Source organism: Ochotona curzoniae, unplaced genomic scaffold, assembly GCF_017591425.1.
Source record: "Ochotona curzoniae isolate NIBS_2020 unplaced genomic scaffold, NIBS_Ocur_1.0 contig_43, whole genome shotgun sequence".
Classification (NCBI taxonomy): domain Eukaryota; kingdom Metazoa; phylum Chordata; class Mammalia; order Lagomorpha; family Ochotonidae; genus Ochotona; species Ochotona curzoniae.
In genome coordinates, this window is record NW_024466218.1 from 31,021,518 (window position 1) to 31,036,146 (window position 14,629).

The following is a 14,629-nucleotide window of genomic DNA, read 5'->3' on the forward strand; positions in this document are numbered from 1 at the left end:
ATAGTTTCTGTTCATTCAATATCTTAACAATGTCTTTTCACTTATATTGTTTCTAAAGAGAAATAGTCTATCATTGTCGTCTTTATTCTTCAGTACCCAAACCGAATTGTTTTTAATTGGTTTTTAAGATTCTCTCATTATAATTGTATTTGAGAAATTTGAATAAATAAGCCCAAGAGCAGATTTTGATGATAAACCCCTTGTATTTGGAGTTTGTTGAGATTCTTATATCTGAGCACTTAGAATGTTCATAAAGTTTCGTAAACTTACAGAAGTTATTTCTTCAGCTATATCTACTGTCTCCTGTATTCTTCTGACAGTCCAGTCATATCAAATGTTAGGCAATAATTCATAGTGATGCTGTTCTTTCAATTTTTACCTGGTTTTCTCTTCTGTGTTTTTATTTGGATAGTTTCTGTTGTTTTATTTTCATTTAATCTTTTCTTCTGCAATGTCTAACATTCCATTAATCTATCTGAATATGTATTTGTCACACACATTGTAGCTTTTGTTTCCTGAGACTTTCTGATAAAGTTCGTAATAAGCATCTAAACAGTCTTGCCTTCTAATTCTATCATGTGTGTCAGGTTCAACTAATTGCTTGTAGTCCCAATAGGTCATATTCCCCTGCTTCATTGCATGACTGGCAATCTGTGAGTGGAAGTTAGGGTTTGCAAATGCCTTTTTCTGATGGTGGATATTTTTGTTTTCGTATGAATATTGTTAAGGTTTGTTCTAGGAAACTGTTATTTGTGATTTTCACAGGTCTTGGTTTCAGCTTTGTTAGGTGGGGTCTCTGCTGAGTTTACTCTAGGGCTAATTGTCCCCGATTACTGGGTTGAAACCACTATAGTGTTGTAGCCACTACCTTGTGAGGTGGGAGGCTTTTCCGACTGGAGGGAATAGGCTGAGAAGTCTCCTGCTGGTGCCAGGCTGAATGTGGCTGACCCCTTACCAATGAGACACCTGGGATCTGGTCTCTAATCCTCCCACCACTCTCAACAGCGGCCGACATCTCCCTTTCCCTTTGGTGGAACACAAACACATGTGAATGTTGCTACAAATGTTCTGGGAAGTGTTATGTTTGTAACAGATAGTGAATGAGCCATCTGTAGAGGGAGTTACCAAATTACTTTGAAAGATACAACTAATTACATAATGGTGAGTATCACTAATTTACAATATATTAAAGAGATAATGAAGCATATCTGAATTTTGGGGGCTACAATTGCTGTAAAAGTTAAACAATGATGCAATAAATAACAGAAATGTAGAAGGATAAGGTATATGAATATACATATCTAAAACACATGCAGAAGACTTAAGAAATGAGAAGATGCTCGACACCGTGGTTGTTAGAGAAATGCAAATCCAGGCCACAGTGAGACCCTGAGCTGCCTAGGAAGGCCATGACAACATCCGGTAATAAATATGTGAAGAAACTAGGATTCTCTCAAGTCACTAGTGTGAGTTAAACACACGGTCAGTTAAACAATGTGGTGTTTCCTCAGTTAATTGAGTTCTGAGATGACTCAATAATTCTAGTATTACTAGGAATATGCCACAGAGGAGTGAAAATAGATCTGCGTAAGTTATTCATAATTATTTCTTAGTAGCAGTGTTACAAATAGCCCAAAGTGGAAACTACTCAGATGCCTATCAGTTGGTTAAAGAACAAACCAAATATAGTATATTTGAATGAAATATTATACAGCCATGAAATGAAATCTGTTACATACAAAAACATGGATGGACCTTGAAAAATGCTATGTGAAGCAAAAGACAGAAAAGTTCATGTAGGGTATCATGGCATTTATTTCTTAAGGTGATTGAAATATTTTGCAGTCAGTGGTGATGGGCTAATTAAACAACTCCTTGACTCTCTGCTTTGAGAGTCAAAGCAGAAATAAATTATTGTAGTCTCTAGATTAAAGTCAGTCAATATAGAATCATGATGAAGATCAGTAGCAACACACATGTCTGTTGGAAGTAGACACTGGTGAAACCATTAAAAAAAAACCACCTGCCATTACTCAGTAAAGCTTAGATAGTTCACTCCCACTTAGAAACCTTGGAGAAACTTGTTGCATGTTTCTCAGAAGACATGCAAAATCTCGCTCATAAAGCTATTCCTCACTTTAGGAAGAAAAGATATTAAGAAAAAATTTTAATATAACGAATCATTATAAAGACAGAAATATGTTAACCAGCAAGAGAATCTGAGCCATCCGCTTGCTCAGCTCCAGGAAGCTGTTCATATTGTTACAGTGTTTGTATACTCTTTCTGTCTTTGAGGGTTGTGCAGCCTTTGATAACATAGCACACATTAGGAAAATTAATGAATCACAGCTTCCTGCAGGGAACATGATGCAAAGCAAACATAACGAGTACAAACTGGATGGTGTAAATTCAACAGTAGATAAACGGATGGTTATGTGGCTTAACGGTGCATGTATGTGATAAATAGAACAAAGTAATTATTATTATCGTAAATGTTTATAAGATAGCATTACATTCAGAGGCAAGCAAAGAGAAAATGATGACGTAGGGTAAAGAAATGTCAAAAGTAATTGTGATACTCTGCTTCTTAAGCTGGGTAGGAAAGCTGGTGTTCATTCTCTTTACTATGAACTTTTCACTCTTCAAGTGGCTGCGATGACCACAGTTGGGCCAGGATGAAATGACCCACAGGCGTCGTCTGATCTCCCACAGGAGTGACAGGCACCCAAGCACTTGGCTCATCCTCTGCATTTTCCCCAAGCCTTTAGCCAGGAGATGAATTGGACGTAGAGCAGCCAGGTCAGGAACCAGTGCCCACAAGGCAGTTTCACCCTCTGTGCTACAATGCTGGCCCCACTGCTTCTTTCTTTCTCTCTACAGGCTCCACACAATTTATTTTTCATTTTTTCTTATTTTAGAAAACAGAATTGTAGATTTGGAGGAAAGAGAGTCCAATACTTTAGCCATTTTTAAAAAAATCAAGTTGTCTGAGTGCCTCACCTTTTAACTCATCCTCTGAACCTGTCTTACTAAGCAAAATCTGAAAAGTAAGGGGGTATTTTACCTTTTGGGATTTCTGTGTTTTCCTCTACCCATAACGTTTAATTCTTTGAAGAATCGTGCTTGTATCTCCATGCCTTTGTGCCCATTACTCTTTTGAAATATATAGCCTATGTCCTGTACCTGTTGTCATGCGCCAGACAGACTTATGGCAGGGAGCATAGATGTGCACAATTGTGGGAAGAGGAGTGAACTGTGCTGTATCTCAGTGAGCATAACACAGAGTGGGTCAAAGAGAGCAAGACAAACCCCAGACCACATATATCTGCTGAACTTCAATGTCAGCCCTGATCAGAGCTTGGGAACTGGGTAAGGATGGATTTACAGATAGAAGACTTCAGAAGCTGGCTCTAGGAAACTAGAGAGGTCATTTGCTAATGATCCCAAAGTCACTGCCACCTGGTTACAGGACCTGGAGCAAATTACCTTAAATCCTTTGGGCTCTGACTCTCTTGCTGGTAAGGCGGGAAAGGATTTCCCCCGAGGACCCCCAAGTTTTTTCCAGCTAGGAGGTTTTTGAACAAATGTGCGGCACTGGACTGTTTGGGCCATGTTTTGCTTTCATCACTGATGTTTTCATTACTTTGGGAGCTCGAGTTATTTGAAAGATGACTTTTTTGTTGTTAGAAATCTAAGTTGACTGTGGTGTGTTTGTTATACTGGTACCGTTTTCATTTTAGTCAAGGACTTTGATGATGGCTTCCAGTGAGAGCATGGCAAAACAAAATCGTGTTCACTGTTCTAACATTTGTTTCATCTTCAGCTTTTGTCAGTAGAAATGCTGCCATTTGTCATCTCAACGTTTTCCAGTGACACCACTTTCCTGGTTGGGAGCTTTTGAAGTCTTTCTCAGTGAAAGAATTGGCTGCTGTTTCTCCAGGGCTGCTTCTTATGTGAGAGTGGGCAAGACTCCTTTGGTGGGAAGCTGGGTCTCTAGAAGATCCCCTCCTCCTGGTAATGCAAGTAGTGACATTTAAGTGGAAGGCTAAGACTTCCACTTGGATGAAGAATACTGCTGTAGAATGTCATGGTTTCACGTTGCTTCCATGCTGGGCTGCAGAAATGGTGGTTGAGTTAGGCAACCTCCTTTTCCACAGAAGAGAAGAAGTGATCTTCTGAGGGTTCTGGGCATCCTGGGCAAGGATCTGGAAGAGCTGGCCTGATGATGCCTTCATGACAAGCATGCCTTGTGTCCCAAGCGTGCTGGGGAGTTCTTCTGCTGGAGCAGGCCTTGCTTATTTAATAGAGTCATGAAGCTTTTCAGAAGGGGCATAAAGCTTGTATTTGTCTCTACTGACACCATCCCCTTCAAATAAAACACCTAGGAAGGAGCGAAACGTGGAACTTTTTAGAGACTCATTTGATCACTTGGGGTAGCAGTTGCTTCTGCAGAGTTCTGAGATCTACTGCAAACACATGACTCCCAGCTTCTTTTCCCAAACACAAATGTACAAGTGTTCATTTACACACTGATCATGGTTTCCTTATGATGTTTTTTATTTGGCTATAAATTTTTATCTAGGCTGGAGATAAAACTTTTCATACAGAAATACTAGTTGTAATTATAATTTAAAAGTTCCACCCAATTGAGAGGTAGAGTTCAGGCCATGCTGACCACAATCACAACTTCCCTAGGTTTTCTCTTTCGCATGTTCACAAATAGACTAAAAACAAAAATATTTCCATTGTAATGCCACTTGGTGTCGCTATGAGTCTGCAAGAAGTGGACTGCTCTTTCCTTTTCAATATACTCTACATAAGTGACAATTGTTTCATTTTAAGAAACACTTTCAGGAAAATTTGGAATGGATTTAGCAGAATTCCAATATTACTTTATTTCTTCATAACTGAAGAACAACCTTCTTTGTCTTATTTCGGAGATATATCCCTGAGCAAATATATAGTCTCTAATTAAGAAAATAAAGCCTTCGTCATGGCATTCAAGTTTCTTTGTGCATTAGATGGAAGGAAACAAAAGGATCAAAAGAAACCATTAAACGTATTGGCCAGGATAAACTTATGCAGAGTCAATCAGAATGCTTAGAATTGTTTTCTTACAACTACTAACTTAATTGCTATATCTATTTTATTCTGCAGAAGATGTCATAGTATTTGGATCTAGTAAGGTAGCTACGAAACATAACACTTATTTAGTATTTATGGTGTGAAGACACTGTGTTAAATGATTTACTTGCATAAAGCCTGATTATCTTTATAATGTTTTTGATTTAGTTGAGAGGTAGGCAGAGGATGACAGAGAAGGAGAGCTGCTGTCCGCTGGTTCACTTCACAAATGGCCACAATGGTTTGCCAATTGAGAACTTAAGCACTTCTGCCTTCCAGCATATGCACTGTGGATTCCAGATCTAGGACAAAGGATCTAACCTTGGTACTCAGATTTGGCATGGGAGCATCTGAACTGACATCTTAATGCTGGGTTTAACAACCGCCTGCATTATGACTGTTTTAATTCTTACTTTAATTGACCATTGTACAGCTTACTTTATCTCAATGACTTCTATGAGGCCAAGGACATAATTAAAAATACTCAAGTGAACCATTAGAGACAAAGAAAAGACGAGGGAAACGTGTGAATTATACAGATCCTATTGCTATTATTTTATACAAGTGTCTCAAAGTTCGTCAGCCACAAGTTAATATCTGCCTGTATGTTTCCCTAGTACCACTAAGATGAAAATAATATGATGTGGCTTAAAAAAAGCATTTAACATAAATGAAGAAAATGAATGATGATCTCTGCAATTGCTTTGACCTCTGAGGATGACAACCTTAACTGAGGATCAAGCACAAGTTGGACCAGAAGAATGGACAGTCAAGAAACAGGAAGACTGGATCTGTCATGACTTTTAAATCTTTTTGCAGGTATAGATTCTTCTCTGTCATCTAGACCTGTGTAGAAAACCTAACATTGGAAATCACTTTCAAGATGTCTTCAGGTGTTCTGGAATCAGTGTATTTCAAAATGAATATATTCCCATTCCTATAGCTGTTGCGCATCATCCTCCCTTTGCCCCATTCTGATTTATCTCCTGGTGGTGTTCCAGTGAATTGCACCATCACCCACTGAGTTCCTCAAGCCAGACACCTGGCATTCCTGTCTGATGTCACTTTTTTCTTGTGTCATAGGTCCACTCATTTGTGTATATCCGTCTCTGTGTCCTGTGACTACTGATACTTCTAATAGTCCGTCTCCCTCGCTCCTTACCCATAGCCAGTAATCTTGTCCAAGTCCTCATCCCTCTCAGAAGAGAGCTGTTATTTCCTAAGTCCCGCTCCAGCTTCTACTCTACCCCATCCTCCAGACAAGCTAGAAGCAATTACAAAACTATAACTAATGTATATGCTTGCTTAGAAATGTCCAGAAGCAAACCATTAAGTAGGTCTAAAACATTTTTCTTCATTTCATATGAGAAAGATGCTTCAGTATTTGCTCCATGTCTAATACTACTCTTTTAATATCTGCGCTATCTTAATATGCCTACACAGTTAATAAACTGTGGATGAATTCATAAAGATGAATGACAGAATATTTTGATGAACTCTCAGTAGCCCCACCAGTTCTCAGCTTGCCATTAAAACTTCCTTCTAGTGTGTTCATGGGTCCTCAAAAATGAATGCAAATGTGAGTGAATGCATCCAGGGGAAAAGCTTTGGGAGCTTAAGCTTTGCTTGTGAATACTTCCCATTTCCAGCTTGCCAGCTAAAAAGCTCACAGTGAAGAAACTTACTGTTTAGAGTCTGAGCTGTGGCTAGAGCAGGCTGTGGTTACTCTGTCTTCACCACATGGCTCGGGGCCATTGCTGGGAAGAACTACATTTGTGTAATTTGGACTTCAACAAACCACCGGATGACCTTGGGTTAGCTATTCCACTTCTGTGTCTCCTAAGCAAAGTTAAAATAGCAACATTAACCTACCCGCCACAGGCTTGTGAATAAATATATTTTTCCCCAAAGTGCAATGGCCGATTTTCATTAGTCATAGGGCTATGATAATGGTTAATTGTCCCTAGTTTTCCTTGTTTTTTACTGCTCACTCTAGCAACAGATTTTACTGAAGGGACCAAGGGGATCAAGGGAGTTAAGTTGCAAAATATGCTGACGCACCAAATAAATTGTCTAGATAATAAAAATATAATCAGTACTGCAGGAGACCTTCTGATTTCCATCCCAACTAATCATCAGAGATTCCATTGCAAACTAATTTTCTTATCTCGTATCTCTAAGTCAGCTCCTGTCAAGGACTTAAGGGCTCAATTTATCATCCGCTGCTGCTGGTGTGCCTTGGCTCTGGACTTACCTAACTGATTTAAAGCAAAATTGATCATGACTCAAAATATTTGTGCTCTGAGCGTCAAATGCAAATGCCCAAATGCTAAAGTAATAGACAATGCCACTCTTGCACTACCTGTGCAACTTCTGCTCTTCCCATATTTTCTGCTGAGTGAATATTGCTTTTTTGAAAATATTTGATGATATCTTACCACACAATATTCCTTTCTCCCTTCTTCCATCAGGAAATGAGAAGAAAAAGGAGAAAGGAAAAACTTTCAGAGGGGAGTGCTTCTAGAACATCAAAATCAAGGCAGCTAGCCAAGGCATAATATTTCAGTTGACTCATATCAATCTTTCCAATATGCTCACTGGCCAGTTGACAGACCAACGGCACTGATTGATTCTACACATGAATGTGAGAGAAACAAATCAGTTATTGTACTGAACTTCTCCAAAGAGATGAATCATCATGGCATTAGAAGTAATAGGAAGTCCAGGAGAAAGGCATTAGGAGGCTTCTACATTCTTGTTGTTTTGGAAGCTTAACTACTTAAATATGGTATGTATCCAGTCTAGCTTTGGATGAGATTGGATATATCACCCAAGCCTCTAGGTTGGAGTTTCTTCTTGCAGGCTCTGGAATAACTCATTTTATAAAATAACTGTTTTATAAACTGTATTTTATTTCCCAGACAAATTTATAGGTAGCTTAGCCATCTTTTTTTTTTTTTTTTTTTGCCTGTTTCCTTTCTTTCCATTTAATTGAAAATCATTCTGGTCTAGAATAATTAATGTTTGAATCTTTAAATTTTAGAGGCAATATAGTTCATGATTTTGCAAGTAAAAAAACTGAAACTGGAAATGCTTTGTCCAAGATGCAGAGTAACGACATAAAGGAGACTCACTTAAACTGAAAAATCAATTCGAAAGGGACAAGCTTGATTTTATTTGGAAGACAATCTATACACCAAATTTTGATTCAAAATATGATTCTGGTCTGTTTTAAATTTGTATTGTATTATAAGGTTGATATTTTTGTGGGCTCAATATATTGCATGTTACTTGTTTTCTACACTGTAGTGTAGTATTCAGAAATAGCATACTTTTATTTCATATTTAAGTATTAAATATTAAGCATATTTAAGTATTTCTAAAGAAAGAGTGTAAAATCTAGCCTCTAAATTTATCACCTGTTTGGGCCCAGTGCCATGGGGTAGAGCATCGGTCCTCTGCCTGCAGTACCAGCATCCCATTTGAGTGCCAGTTTGTGTCCTGGTTACTCTGCCTCCAATACTGCTCCTTGCCTATGACCTGGAAAGGCAGTAGACGATGGTTCAAGTCCATATCAATGTGGGAGACCCTCCTGACTGTGGATTGACTCAGTTGTGGTCCTTACAACCACGTGAAGTGTGAACTGGTGGATGGAAGATTCTCTCTCTCTCGCTCTTTCTCTCTCTCTCTCTCCATCTCCCTCTTTCTCCTTCTACCCCCCCCATTGTTTCTGTAACCCTACCTTTCAATAAAATGAATAAATCTTTAAAATACAATTTATCACCTGTATATCAACTCACAGTTGACATCTTAGATTTCTTCCTTCACCACATCAATCAGTTACACACTGTCAATTTTGGTCCCATGATATTTCTAAAATGGTTGCTCTTTTATTGCCATCCATATCTTTTGTTAGACCAGCATTTAGCAAACATTTTTGGTCAGAGCCAGATAATACAAACACCAGGCACTGCAAGTTAAACATTTTCTGTTATGACCCTTCAGCTCTGCTCTTCTCCCACTGGTGCAGCCCTTGGTGATCTGTATATGCAGGTGTCTGCATTCCAATGAAACTGCAGGGGCAGTGAAAGTGCAGCAACCTCTGGCTTAGATCATTTTAGTGCTATGTCTCCTCTGAATTGCTGTAGAACTCCAGTTACAAATGCTCTACTCCAACACCTCGGTGTTTATGTGATCATGCCTGGGCAGCCCCGTTCACAGCTAGGTGTAATAGTGGCTGCAGCCCTCCAGAGGAAGTTCAGGTGTTGTGGCATATTATACAAGGCTGTTTAAAGTTTGTTTCTATAATTCCTTACAATCTCCTCTCTCTACACACATGATTACACTGCTCACTAAACCCAGATGGAACTGTCCTTAGGTCCGGACGTCTGCTATGAGCATCCCCAGTGGGCCTTTGCATACCTTGTTTATCCGATCTAGGCTGACTTCCCCCACCAAACCTTTTCTCACTTTTCTACATTTTGTGTACCTTCTTGTCTTATAGGCTCCAGGAAGCTGTCATTGGCTGGCTGGAATAAAAATATCTTCCACATACACCTGCATTTTATATCAGAACTACAGTCACATTGTATTGTAGTAATACTCCCATTAGAATATTTATCAAAGATTTGTTATAAATCAATTTATGGATATGTAATATTTGCATGTACTATGGTTTCAACATAATCCTTAACACATGTATTCAATGTCTAATGACAAAAATCTAGATAATTAGCATTTTCCTATCTTCACACATAAATAATTCCTAAATGTTGGAACATTTGGGTTCTTCTAGTTACTTTGAATGTGTCATAGGTTATGACTGTTTTAAACATGTAGTCTCTATTTGTTTGAAATTCAGAGTTAGAGAGTAGGAGGGAAGAGAGAGAGAGAGCAAAGAGAGAGTGTAAGAACAAAGAGACAAAAACGAGAGGGAGAGGTGTGAGACAGAGAGAGAGAGAGAGAGAGAGAGAGAGAGAGAGAGAGAGAGAGAGACAACACACAGAGAGAGGTGGGCACAACGGGTGAGGCTTGGCCAGGCCATAGCCACAAGTCCAGATTCTTCCAGATCATTTATGCAGGTACCTGGGTCTATCCTCCGCTGATTTCTCAGGTCCATTAGCAGGAAGCTGGGCTGGAAGTGGAGCAACTGAGTCTCAAATTGGCATCCATATAGGCCAGCATCATAGGTGAAGGCTTAACCTGTGCTAAAAAACTGGCCCAGTTATTTTCAAAGAGAACTCATCTTCCTTTTGAACCACAGCCTCCCAAGTATGTGGCTTAATATTGTAAAAATGGCTGTCTAGTGAATTAGGACAGATGTTACTGTACATTTTTAACAGTATAAGGGTAGTACCTTATGCTACAGCGAAGTGACAGGTTTTTGAGCTCAGTGCAGAGTCATGCACACAAGCCTGGAGCCAGTGTCTAAGGAGTGAGGAAGGGGCACACACCAGCAGGACCTGGATCTCATCCCAGTGAATAATTCATTAGGATTTTCATTGGCTTGGGAACATCTTTCTTCCACTGATTACTGTTTTTATCCATCCATTTATCTTCATTAAAGATTTTGTTTCCCTTCAAATACTTGTCTGCAATTTTTTCTTTAAAAGCTAGGTCCCTTCTGGCTTTTAGGATTTAAGAATGCTTTTTCTAGCCAGACTCATTCTAACCACAATTTCTCAGTCTAAGTCTAAAATTTCTCTCCCTGTTTAGACATAACCAAATGTCACAATCTTGGTCTTGACACCATTCATACGGGTGTAAACTAATGGACATTAACCCTGTGGTCACTTATTGCGTCTCTTTTCTCTATAATCCTCCTTTTTGGGTAGATAATTATCAGTCTTCTCTTGCCAAAGATGACTGTTAATTTACATAGCAGCATTCTAAGAAAGTCAAATATAAGTTGGTAAATAATGGTTTGAGTGCTCAGATGCAGTGTAAAGTTATTTTTAAAAATGCACACATTTGAAAGCTAATATAAATTTTATTTTCCTTCTCTCCCATTGTATTTAGTGAGAAAACAGTAGATGCTTTTTGTTACGTGTGTTTTATCATTTTTTTAAAGAAACATTATTTTTCATTTTATTTGAAAGAGACAGACGCAGAGAGATTTTCCATTCGTCACCTCTGCAGTTCCTGTAACTGCCAGGACTCAGCAAAGCCAAATCCAGGAACTGAGAACTTCATCTATGTTTCTGGGGTGGGGTGTTGTGACCCAAGTATTTGATTTACTGCCTTTCAGGTGTGCCCTAGCAGGAAGCTGAATCTGAACTGGAGCACGAGGTCCTGGACCCAGGTACCTAGGTACCCAGGTACCCGGGTACCCAGGCATGATACAGGTATCCCAAGTTGCAAGGTAACAGCTGTGCGAAATACCTGTTCTATCATTTTTAAAAATACACATTATTATGATTTTGGTGTCAGAATCTTTTTGTTATGCTCCAAGGTTCTAGCTTTATGATGTTACTAATATTCCTGAATGATTTTACTAATTATTAGTGAGAAAATTATCACCTGATAATATCTGAACTCATTCTTCCTGACATTTTTTTTGTGAAAATGGCTGTGCTGTTGTCACTATCCAATCTCGTACAAGTAGTTTGAAAAATCATTGTGAGTTAATTAGGTTCCTTGACTAATTTCTTTAATAGCCCAGGGCATTTTTGTTCAGAGTATTGGTTAATTTGTGCCCTTGTTTCCTAAGCATTTTCTTACTTATTCTTTCGTAAATAGCAATTTTTTAAAAGTCTTCATTACTTTCTAATTGTTCAAATCGATCTTCTTCATTATATAGGCTAAATATCAATTTTAAAATGAGTTAATTTTCCCTATGACTTCAGAGTTGTGATTATATCTTATTTCCTTTATTTTTAAATGAGATTTAAATTATTTCTGTGCATTTTACCTTTGGGTTTTAAGAATAGCTAAAATATTCTTCATGTGTTTAGCATAATCTATACTAACAAAAATTAGGCATTTCAAGAATGAAGAGTTTTTCTTTATTCTTTAAGTGTGTTATGCAGTGACATTACACTTACATTGTGTTAAACAAAGAATGCATTAACAAGCTTGTAACTTACTCAGCTTGCATTTTAAACATATTTTACTACCAGCAAATCAACATGGCTTATTGTGGCATCTAAAAAGACTCTCCTCTCTCCTCAGAAGATTGTGTCTGAAGTCGTTTTGCTGGGGTTCTTTCTGGCTGTCCTGGTCTGTCCTGTTCTTTCTGGTCTGTCTGGGAGGAGCTGAACTGAGGCATCCCAGTGACAGCTAATTCTCACGGATTTCTTTGTCAAGCTCTTTTCTTTCTGAGTTTCTGGTGTTCGTGCCTTGCCCAATGGTGTTTTCTCTTGGTTCTCTTCAAATTCTGGGCACAGTTGCTTCCGGTGAGGGGGTCAGTGATTGCCTGGTTGCTCCTGGCTCTTTATAAACAGATTTTACTTCAAGAAACTCAGTTTATTCTCAAAGGTTGGAGCCAGAAATCCTGGATGGTATTTTTTACAATTATTCACGGCATAATCAAAGGCACTTAGTCTGAGAAGTAAACTTCACAAAGCAGGTATAAAAGAAATGAGAAACTTGCTGTGAAGGAAGTGGACCTCAGACCTCCCACCGTGGGGGCTTGAAGGTTCTGCTGACATTCTGATCAGTCACTAATTTACCAGGTTCAGTGCTTTGGGTCTTTCTGCCTCTCATTCAGCATCAGAGCCGTTCATGGTGGTGGCTATGGGGGAACCACAGTATAGCCTGTAAACGTTTGAAACTACTTGTCCATGAAGAGCAAGCCTGGAATGACAGGCGCCAGTGGGCTTTTGAGTGTTGCTAATACCTGAGAGTGGATAGCACATGCATGGGGTGGAAAGAGAGTCAGAGACTTTCATGCACACCCTGAACTCTAATGGTGTTTCAACACAGAAAAGTCTATTGGGGACAAAGAACAAAGTGGTGGGAGCTGTTGAGGTTAGTGCTGGTGATGTCCTAGGCAGTGTATTCTTCATAGGTGTTATAAGCAAGACCTGAGTTAATTCTAAGTCATGCTACCTTGAACAACGTTTAAATTAGGCTTATCTGAGGCTTCTGACAGTCTTTTAGGAGTCACTGTTGGGAAATGGACTAGCTTCACTTCCTGGCCCTGCTGACTATACCCCATCACAAACTCATACCATTGTGTCATGGGAACACACCATTGTAGGAGGCAGAGATAGGCACCAGAGCTGACTTACTGAGCTTAAGAAAGGCATTCTACCTGTCTCCAGGGCCATTAGAGTTTGCTTTGGATATAATCTACAGCTCATGATCAAAGACCTTCCGATTTTAGTTACTCTGTAACCTTGGGCACACCTCGAGGAATGTCTGTGTGTGCAGAAGCCAGAGACAGCGAGCAGAAAGTTTTGTCTCGAAGCTCAGGTCTGTTCGGCAGCAGGGTCAGTGTCTCAGCAGCCCACTGAGAAGGAAAAACCACTCTGGCTCTTGCATCTGGGGAAACAAATTGTCCTGACTCCTTCAGTCATTCCAAAGCAGACACAGTGCTTGAAGAACTCGTCACCCTGTGAGAATGAGAGCATTTGCTGTTTCTTCTCCTTGCTGGGATAGGGGCCAGAGGGGCCTGCTGTGGTAGAGAGAAACTGGAGAAGGTGCTCATTTTCCAGTGCAGAAAGTAAGATCTTTGCACAACAAGGGAATTGGGGTTAGGGAAATGTCATCTGAGAAGTACAGGGCTTGGTTTGTCATGCTGCTCTGGATACCGTGGCAGCAAAATTATTAAATTATTGAGACAATTTTGTTCTGTGATATTTTCTGCTTCTGTGTTTCTTGCAAAGGAAAAAAAAATCAAGCCAAAATAAGACAAAAAAAATCTTTTATTGTGAAACAACACATGGAGGTCTTTATTTTGATATTTGGTGCTAACAAATTCAAATTCTTATCTCTTCACTGCAAAACTACCCAACTCTTTGTTAATTTAGATTATTCATAAAATCAGTTAGTTATCTTACTCTGGAATCACAGACAACAGGGACTGACGGAGAACATCTCAATCTTATTTGTTTCGTCAATCATTGACACCGGTTTCAGCAGAGTTGCATTTGTCTCCATGTTTTGGATCTGCCTTCATTGCCAGAGTTCAGCTAGTGGTCCCAGCTGCTCCGGAATCCTGTCTTCTGAGGTTCACGTCTACTGACTTGACCGCCTTCTACCCTCAAACCCACAAATCGAAATTGTGGATGTTATACTCTGTTGAGTCACACAGAGTTCACATGCTTGCTAGAGCACAGGGGACTAGAAATGGAGGTGTGGCCTCCTAAAGGAAATCCACACTTCATAAAGAAAAGAAGGGGAAATGAGTTTGGGGGACAGCCCGCTTAATTTTAAAGAAAAGATTGATAAATTCATTTATGGAAGTCACTTTTGCCATTTGCAATTAGGAGAGACATTTGTCTTATAATAGTACTGAGGAAATATTTTTCTCATCTACCTCCATATAAACAATTTTACCTAG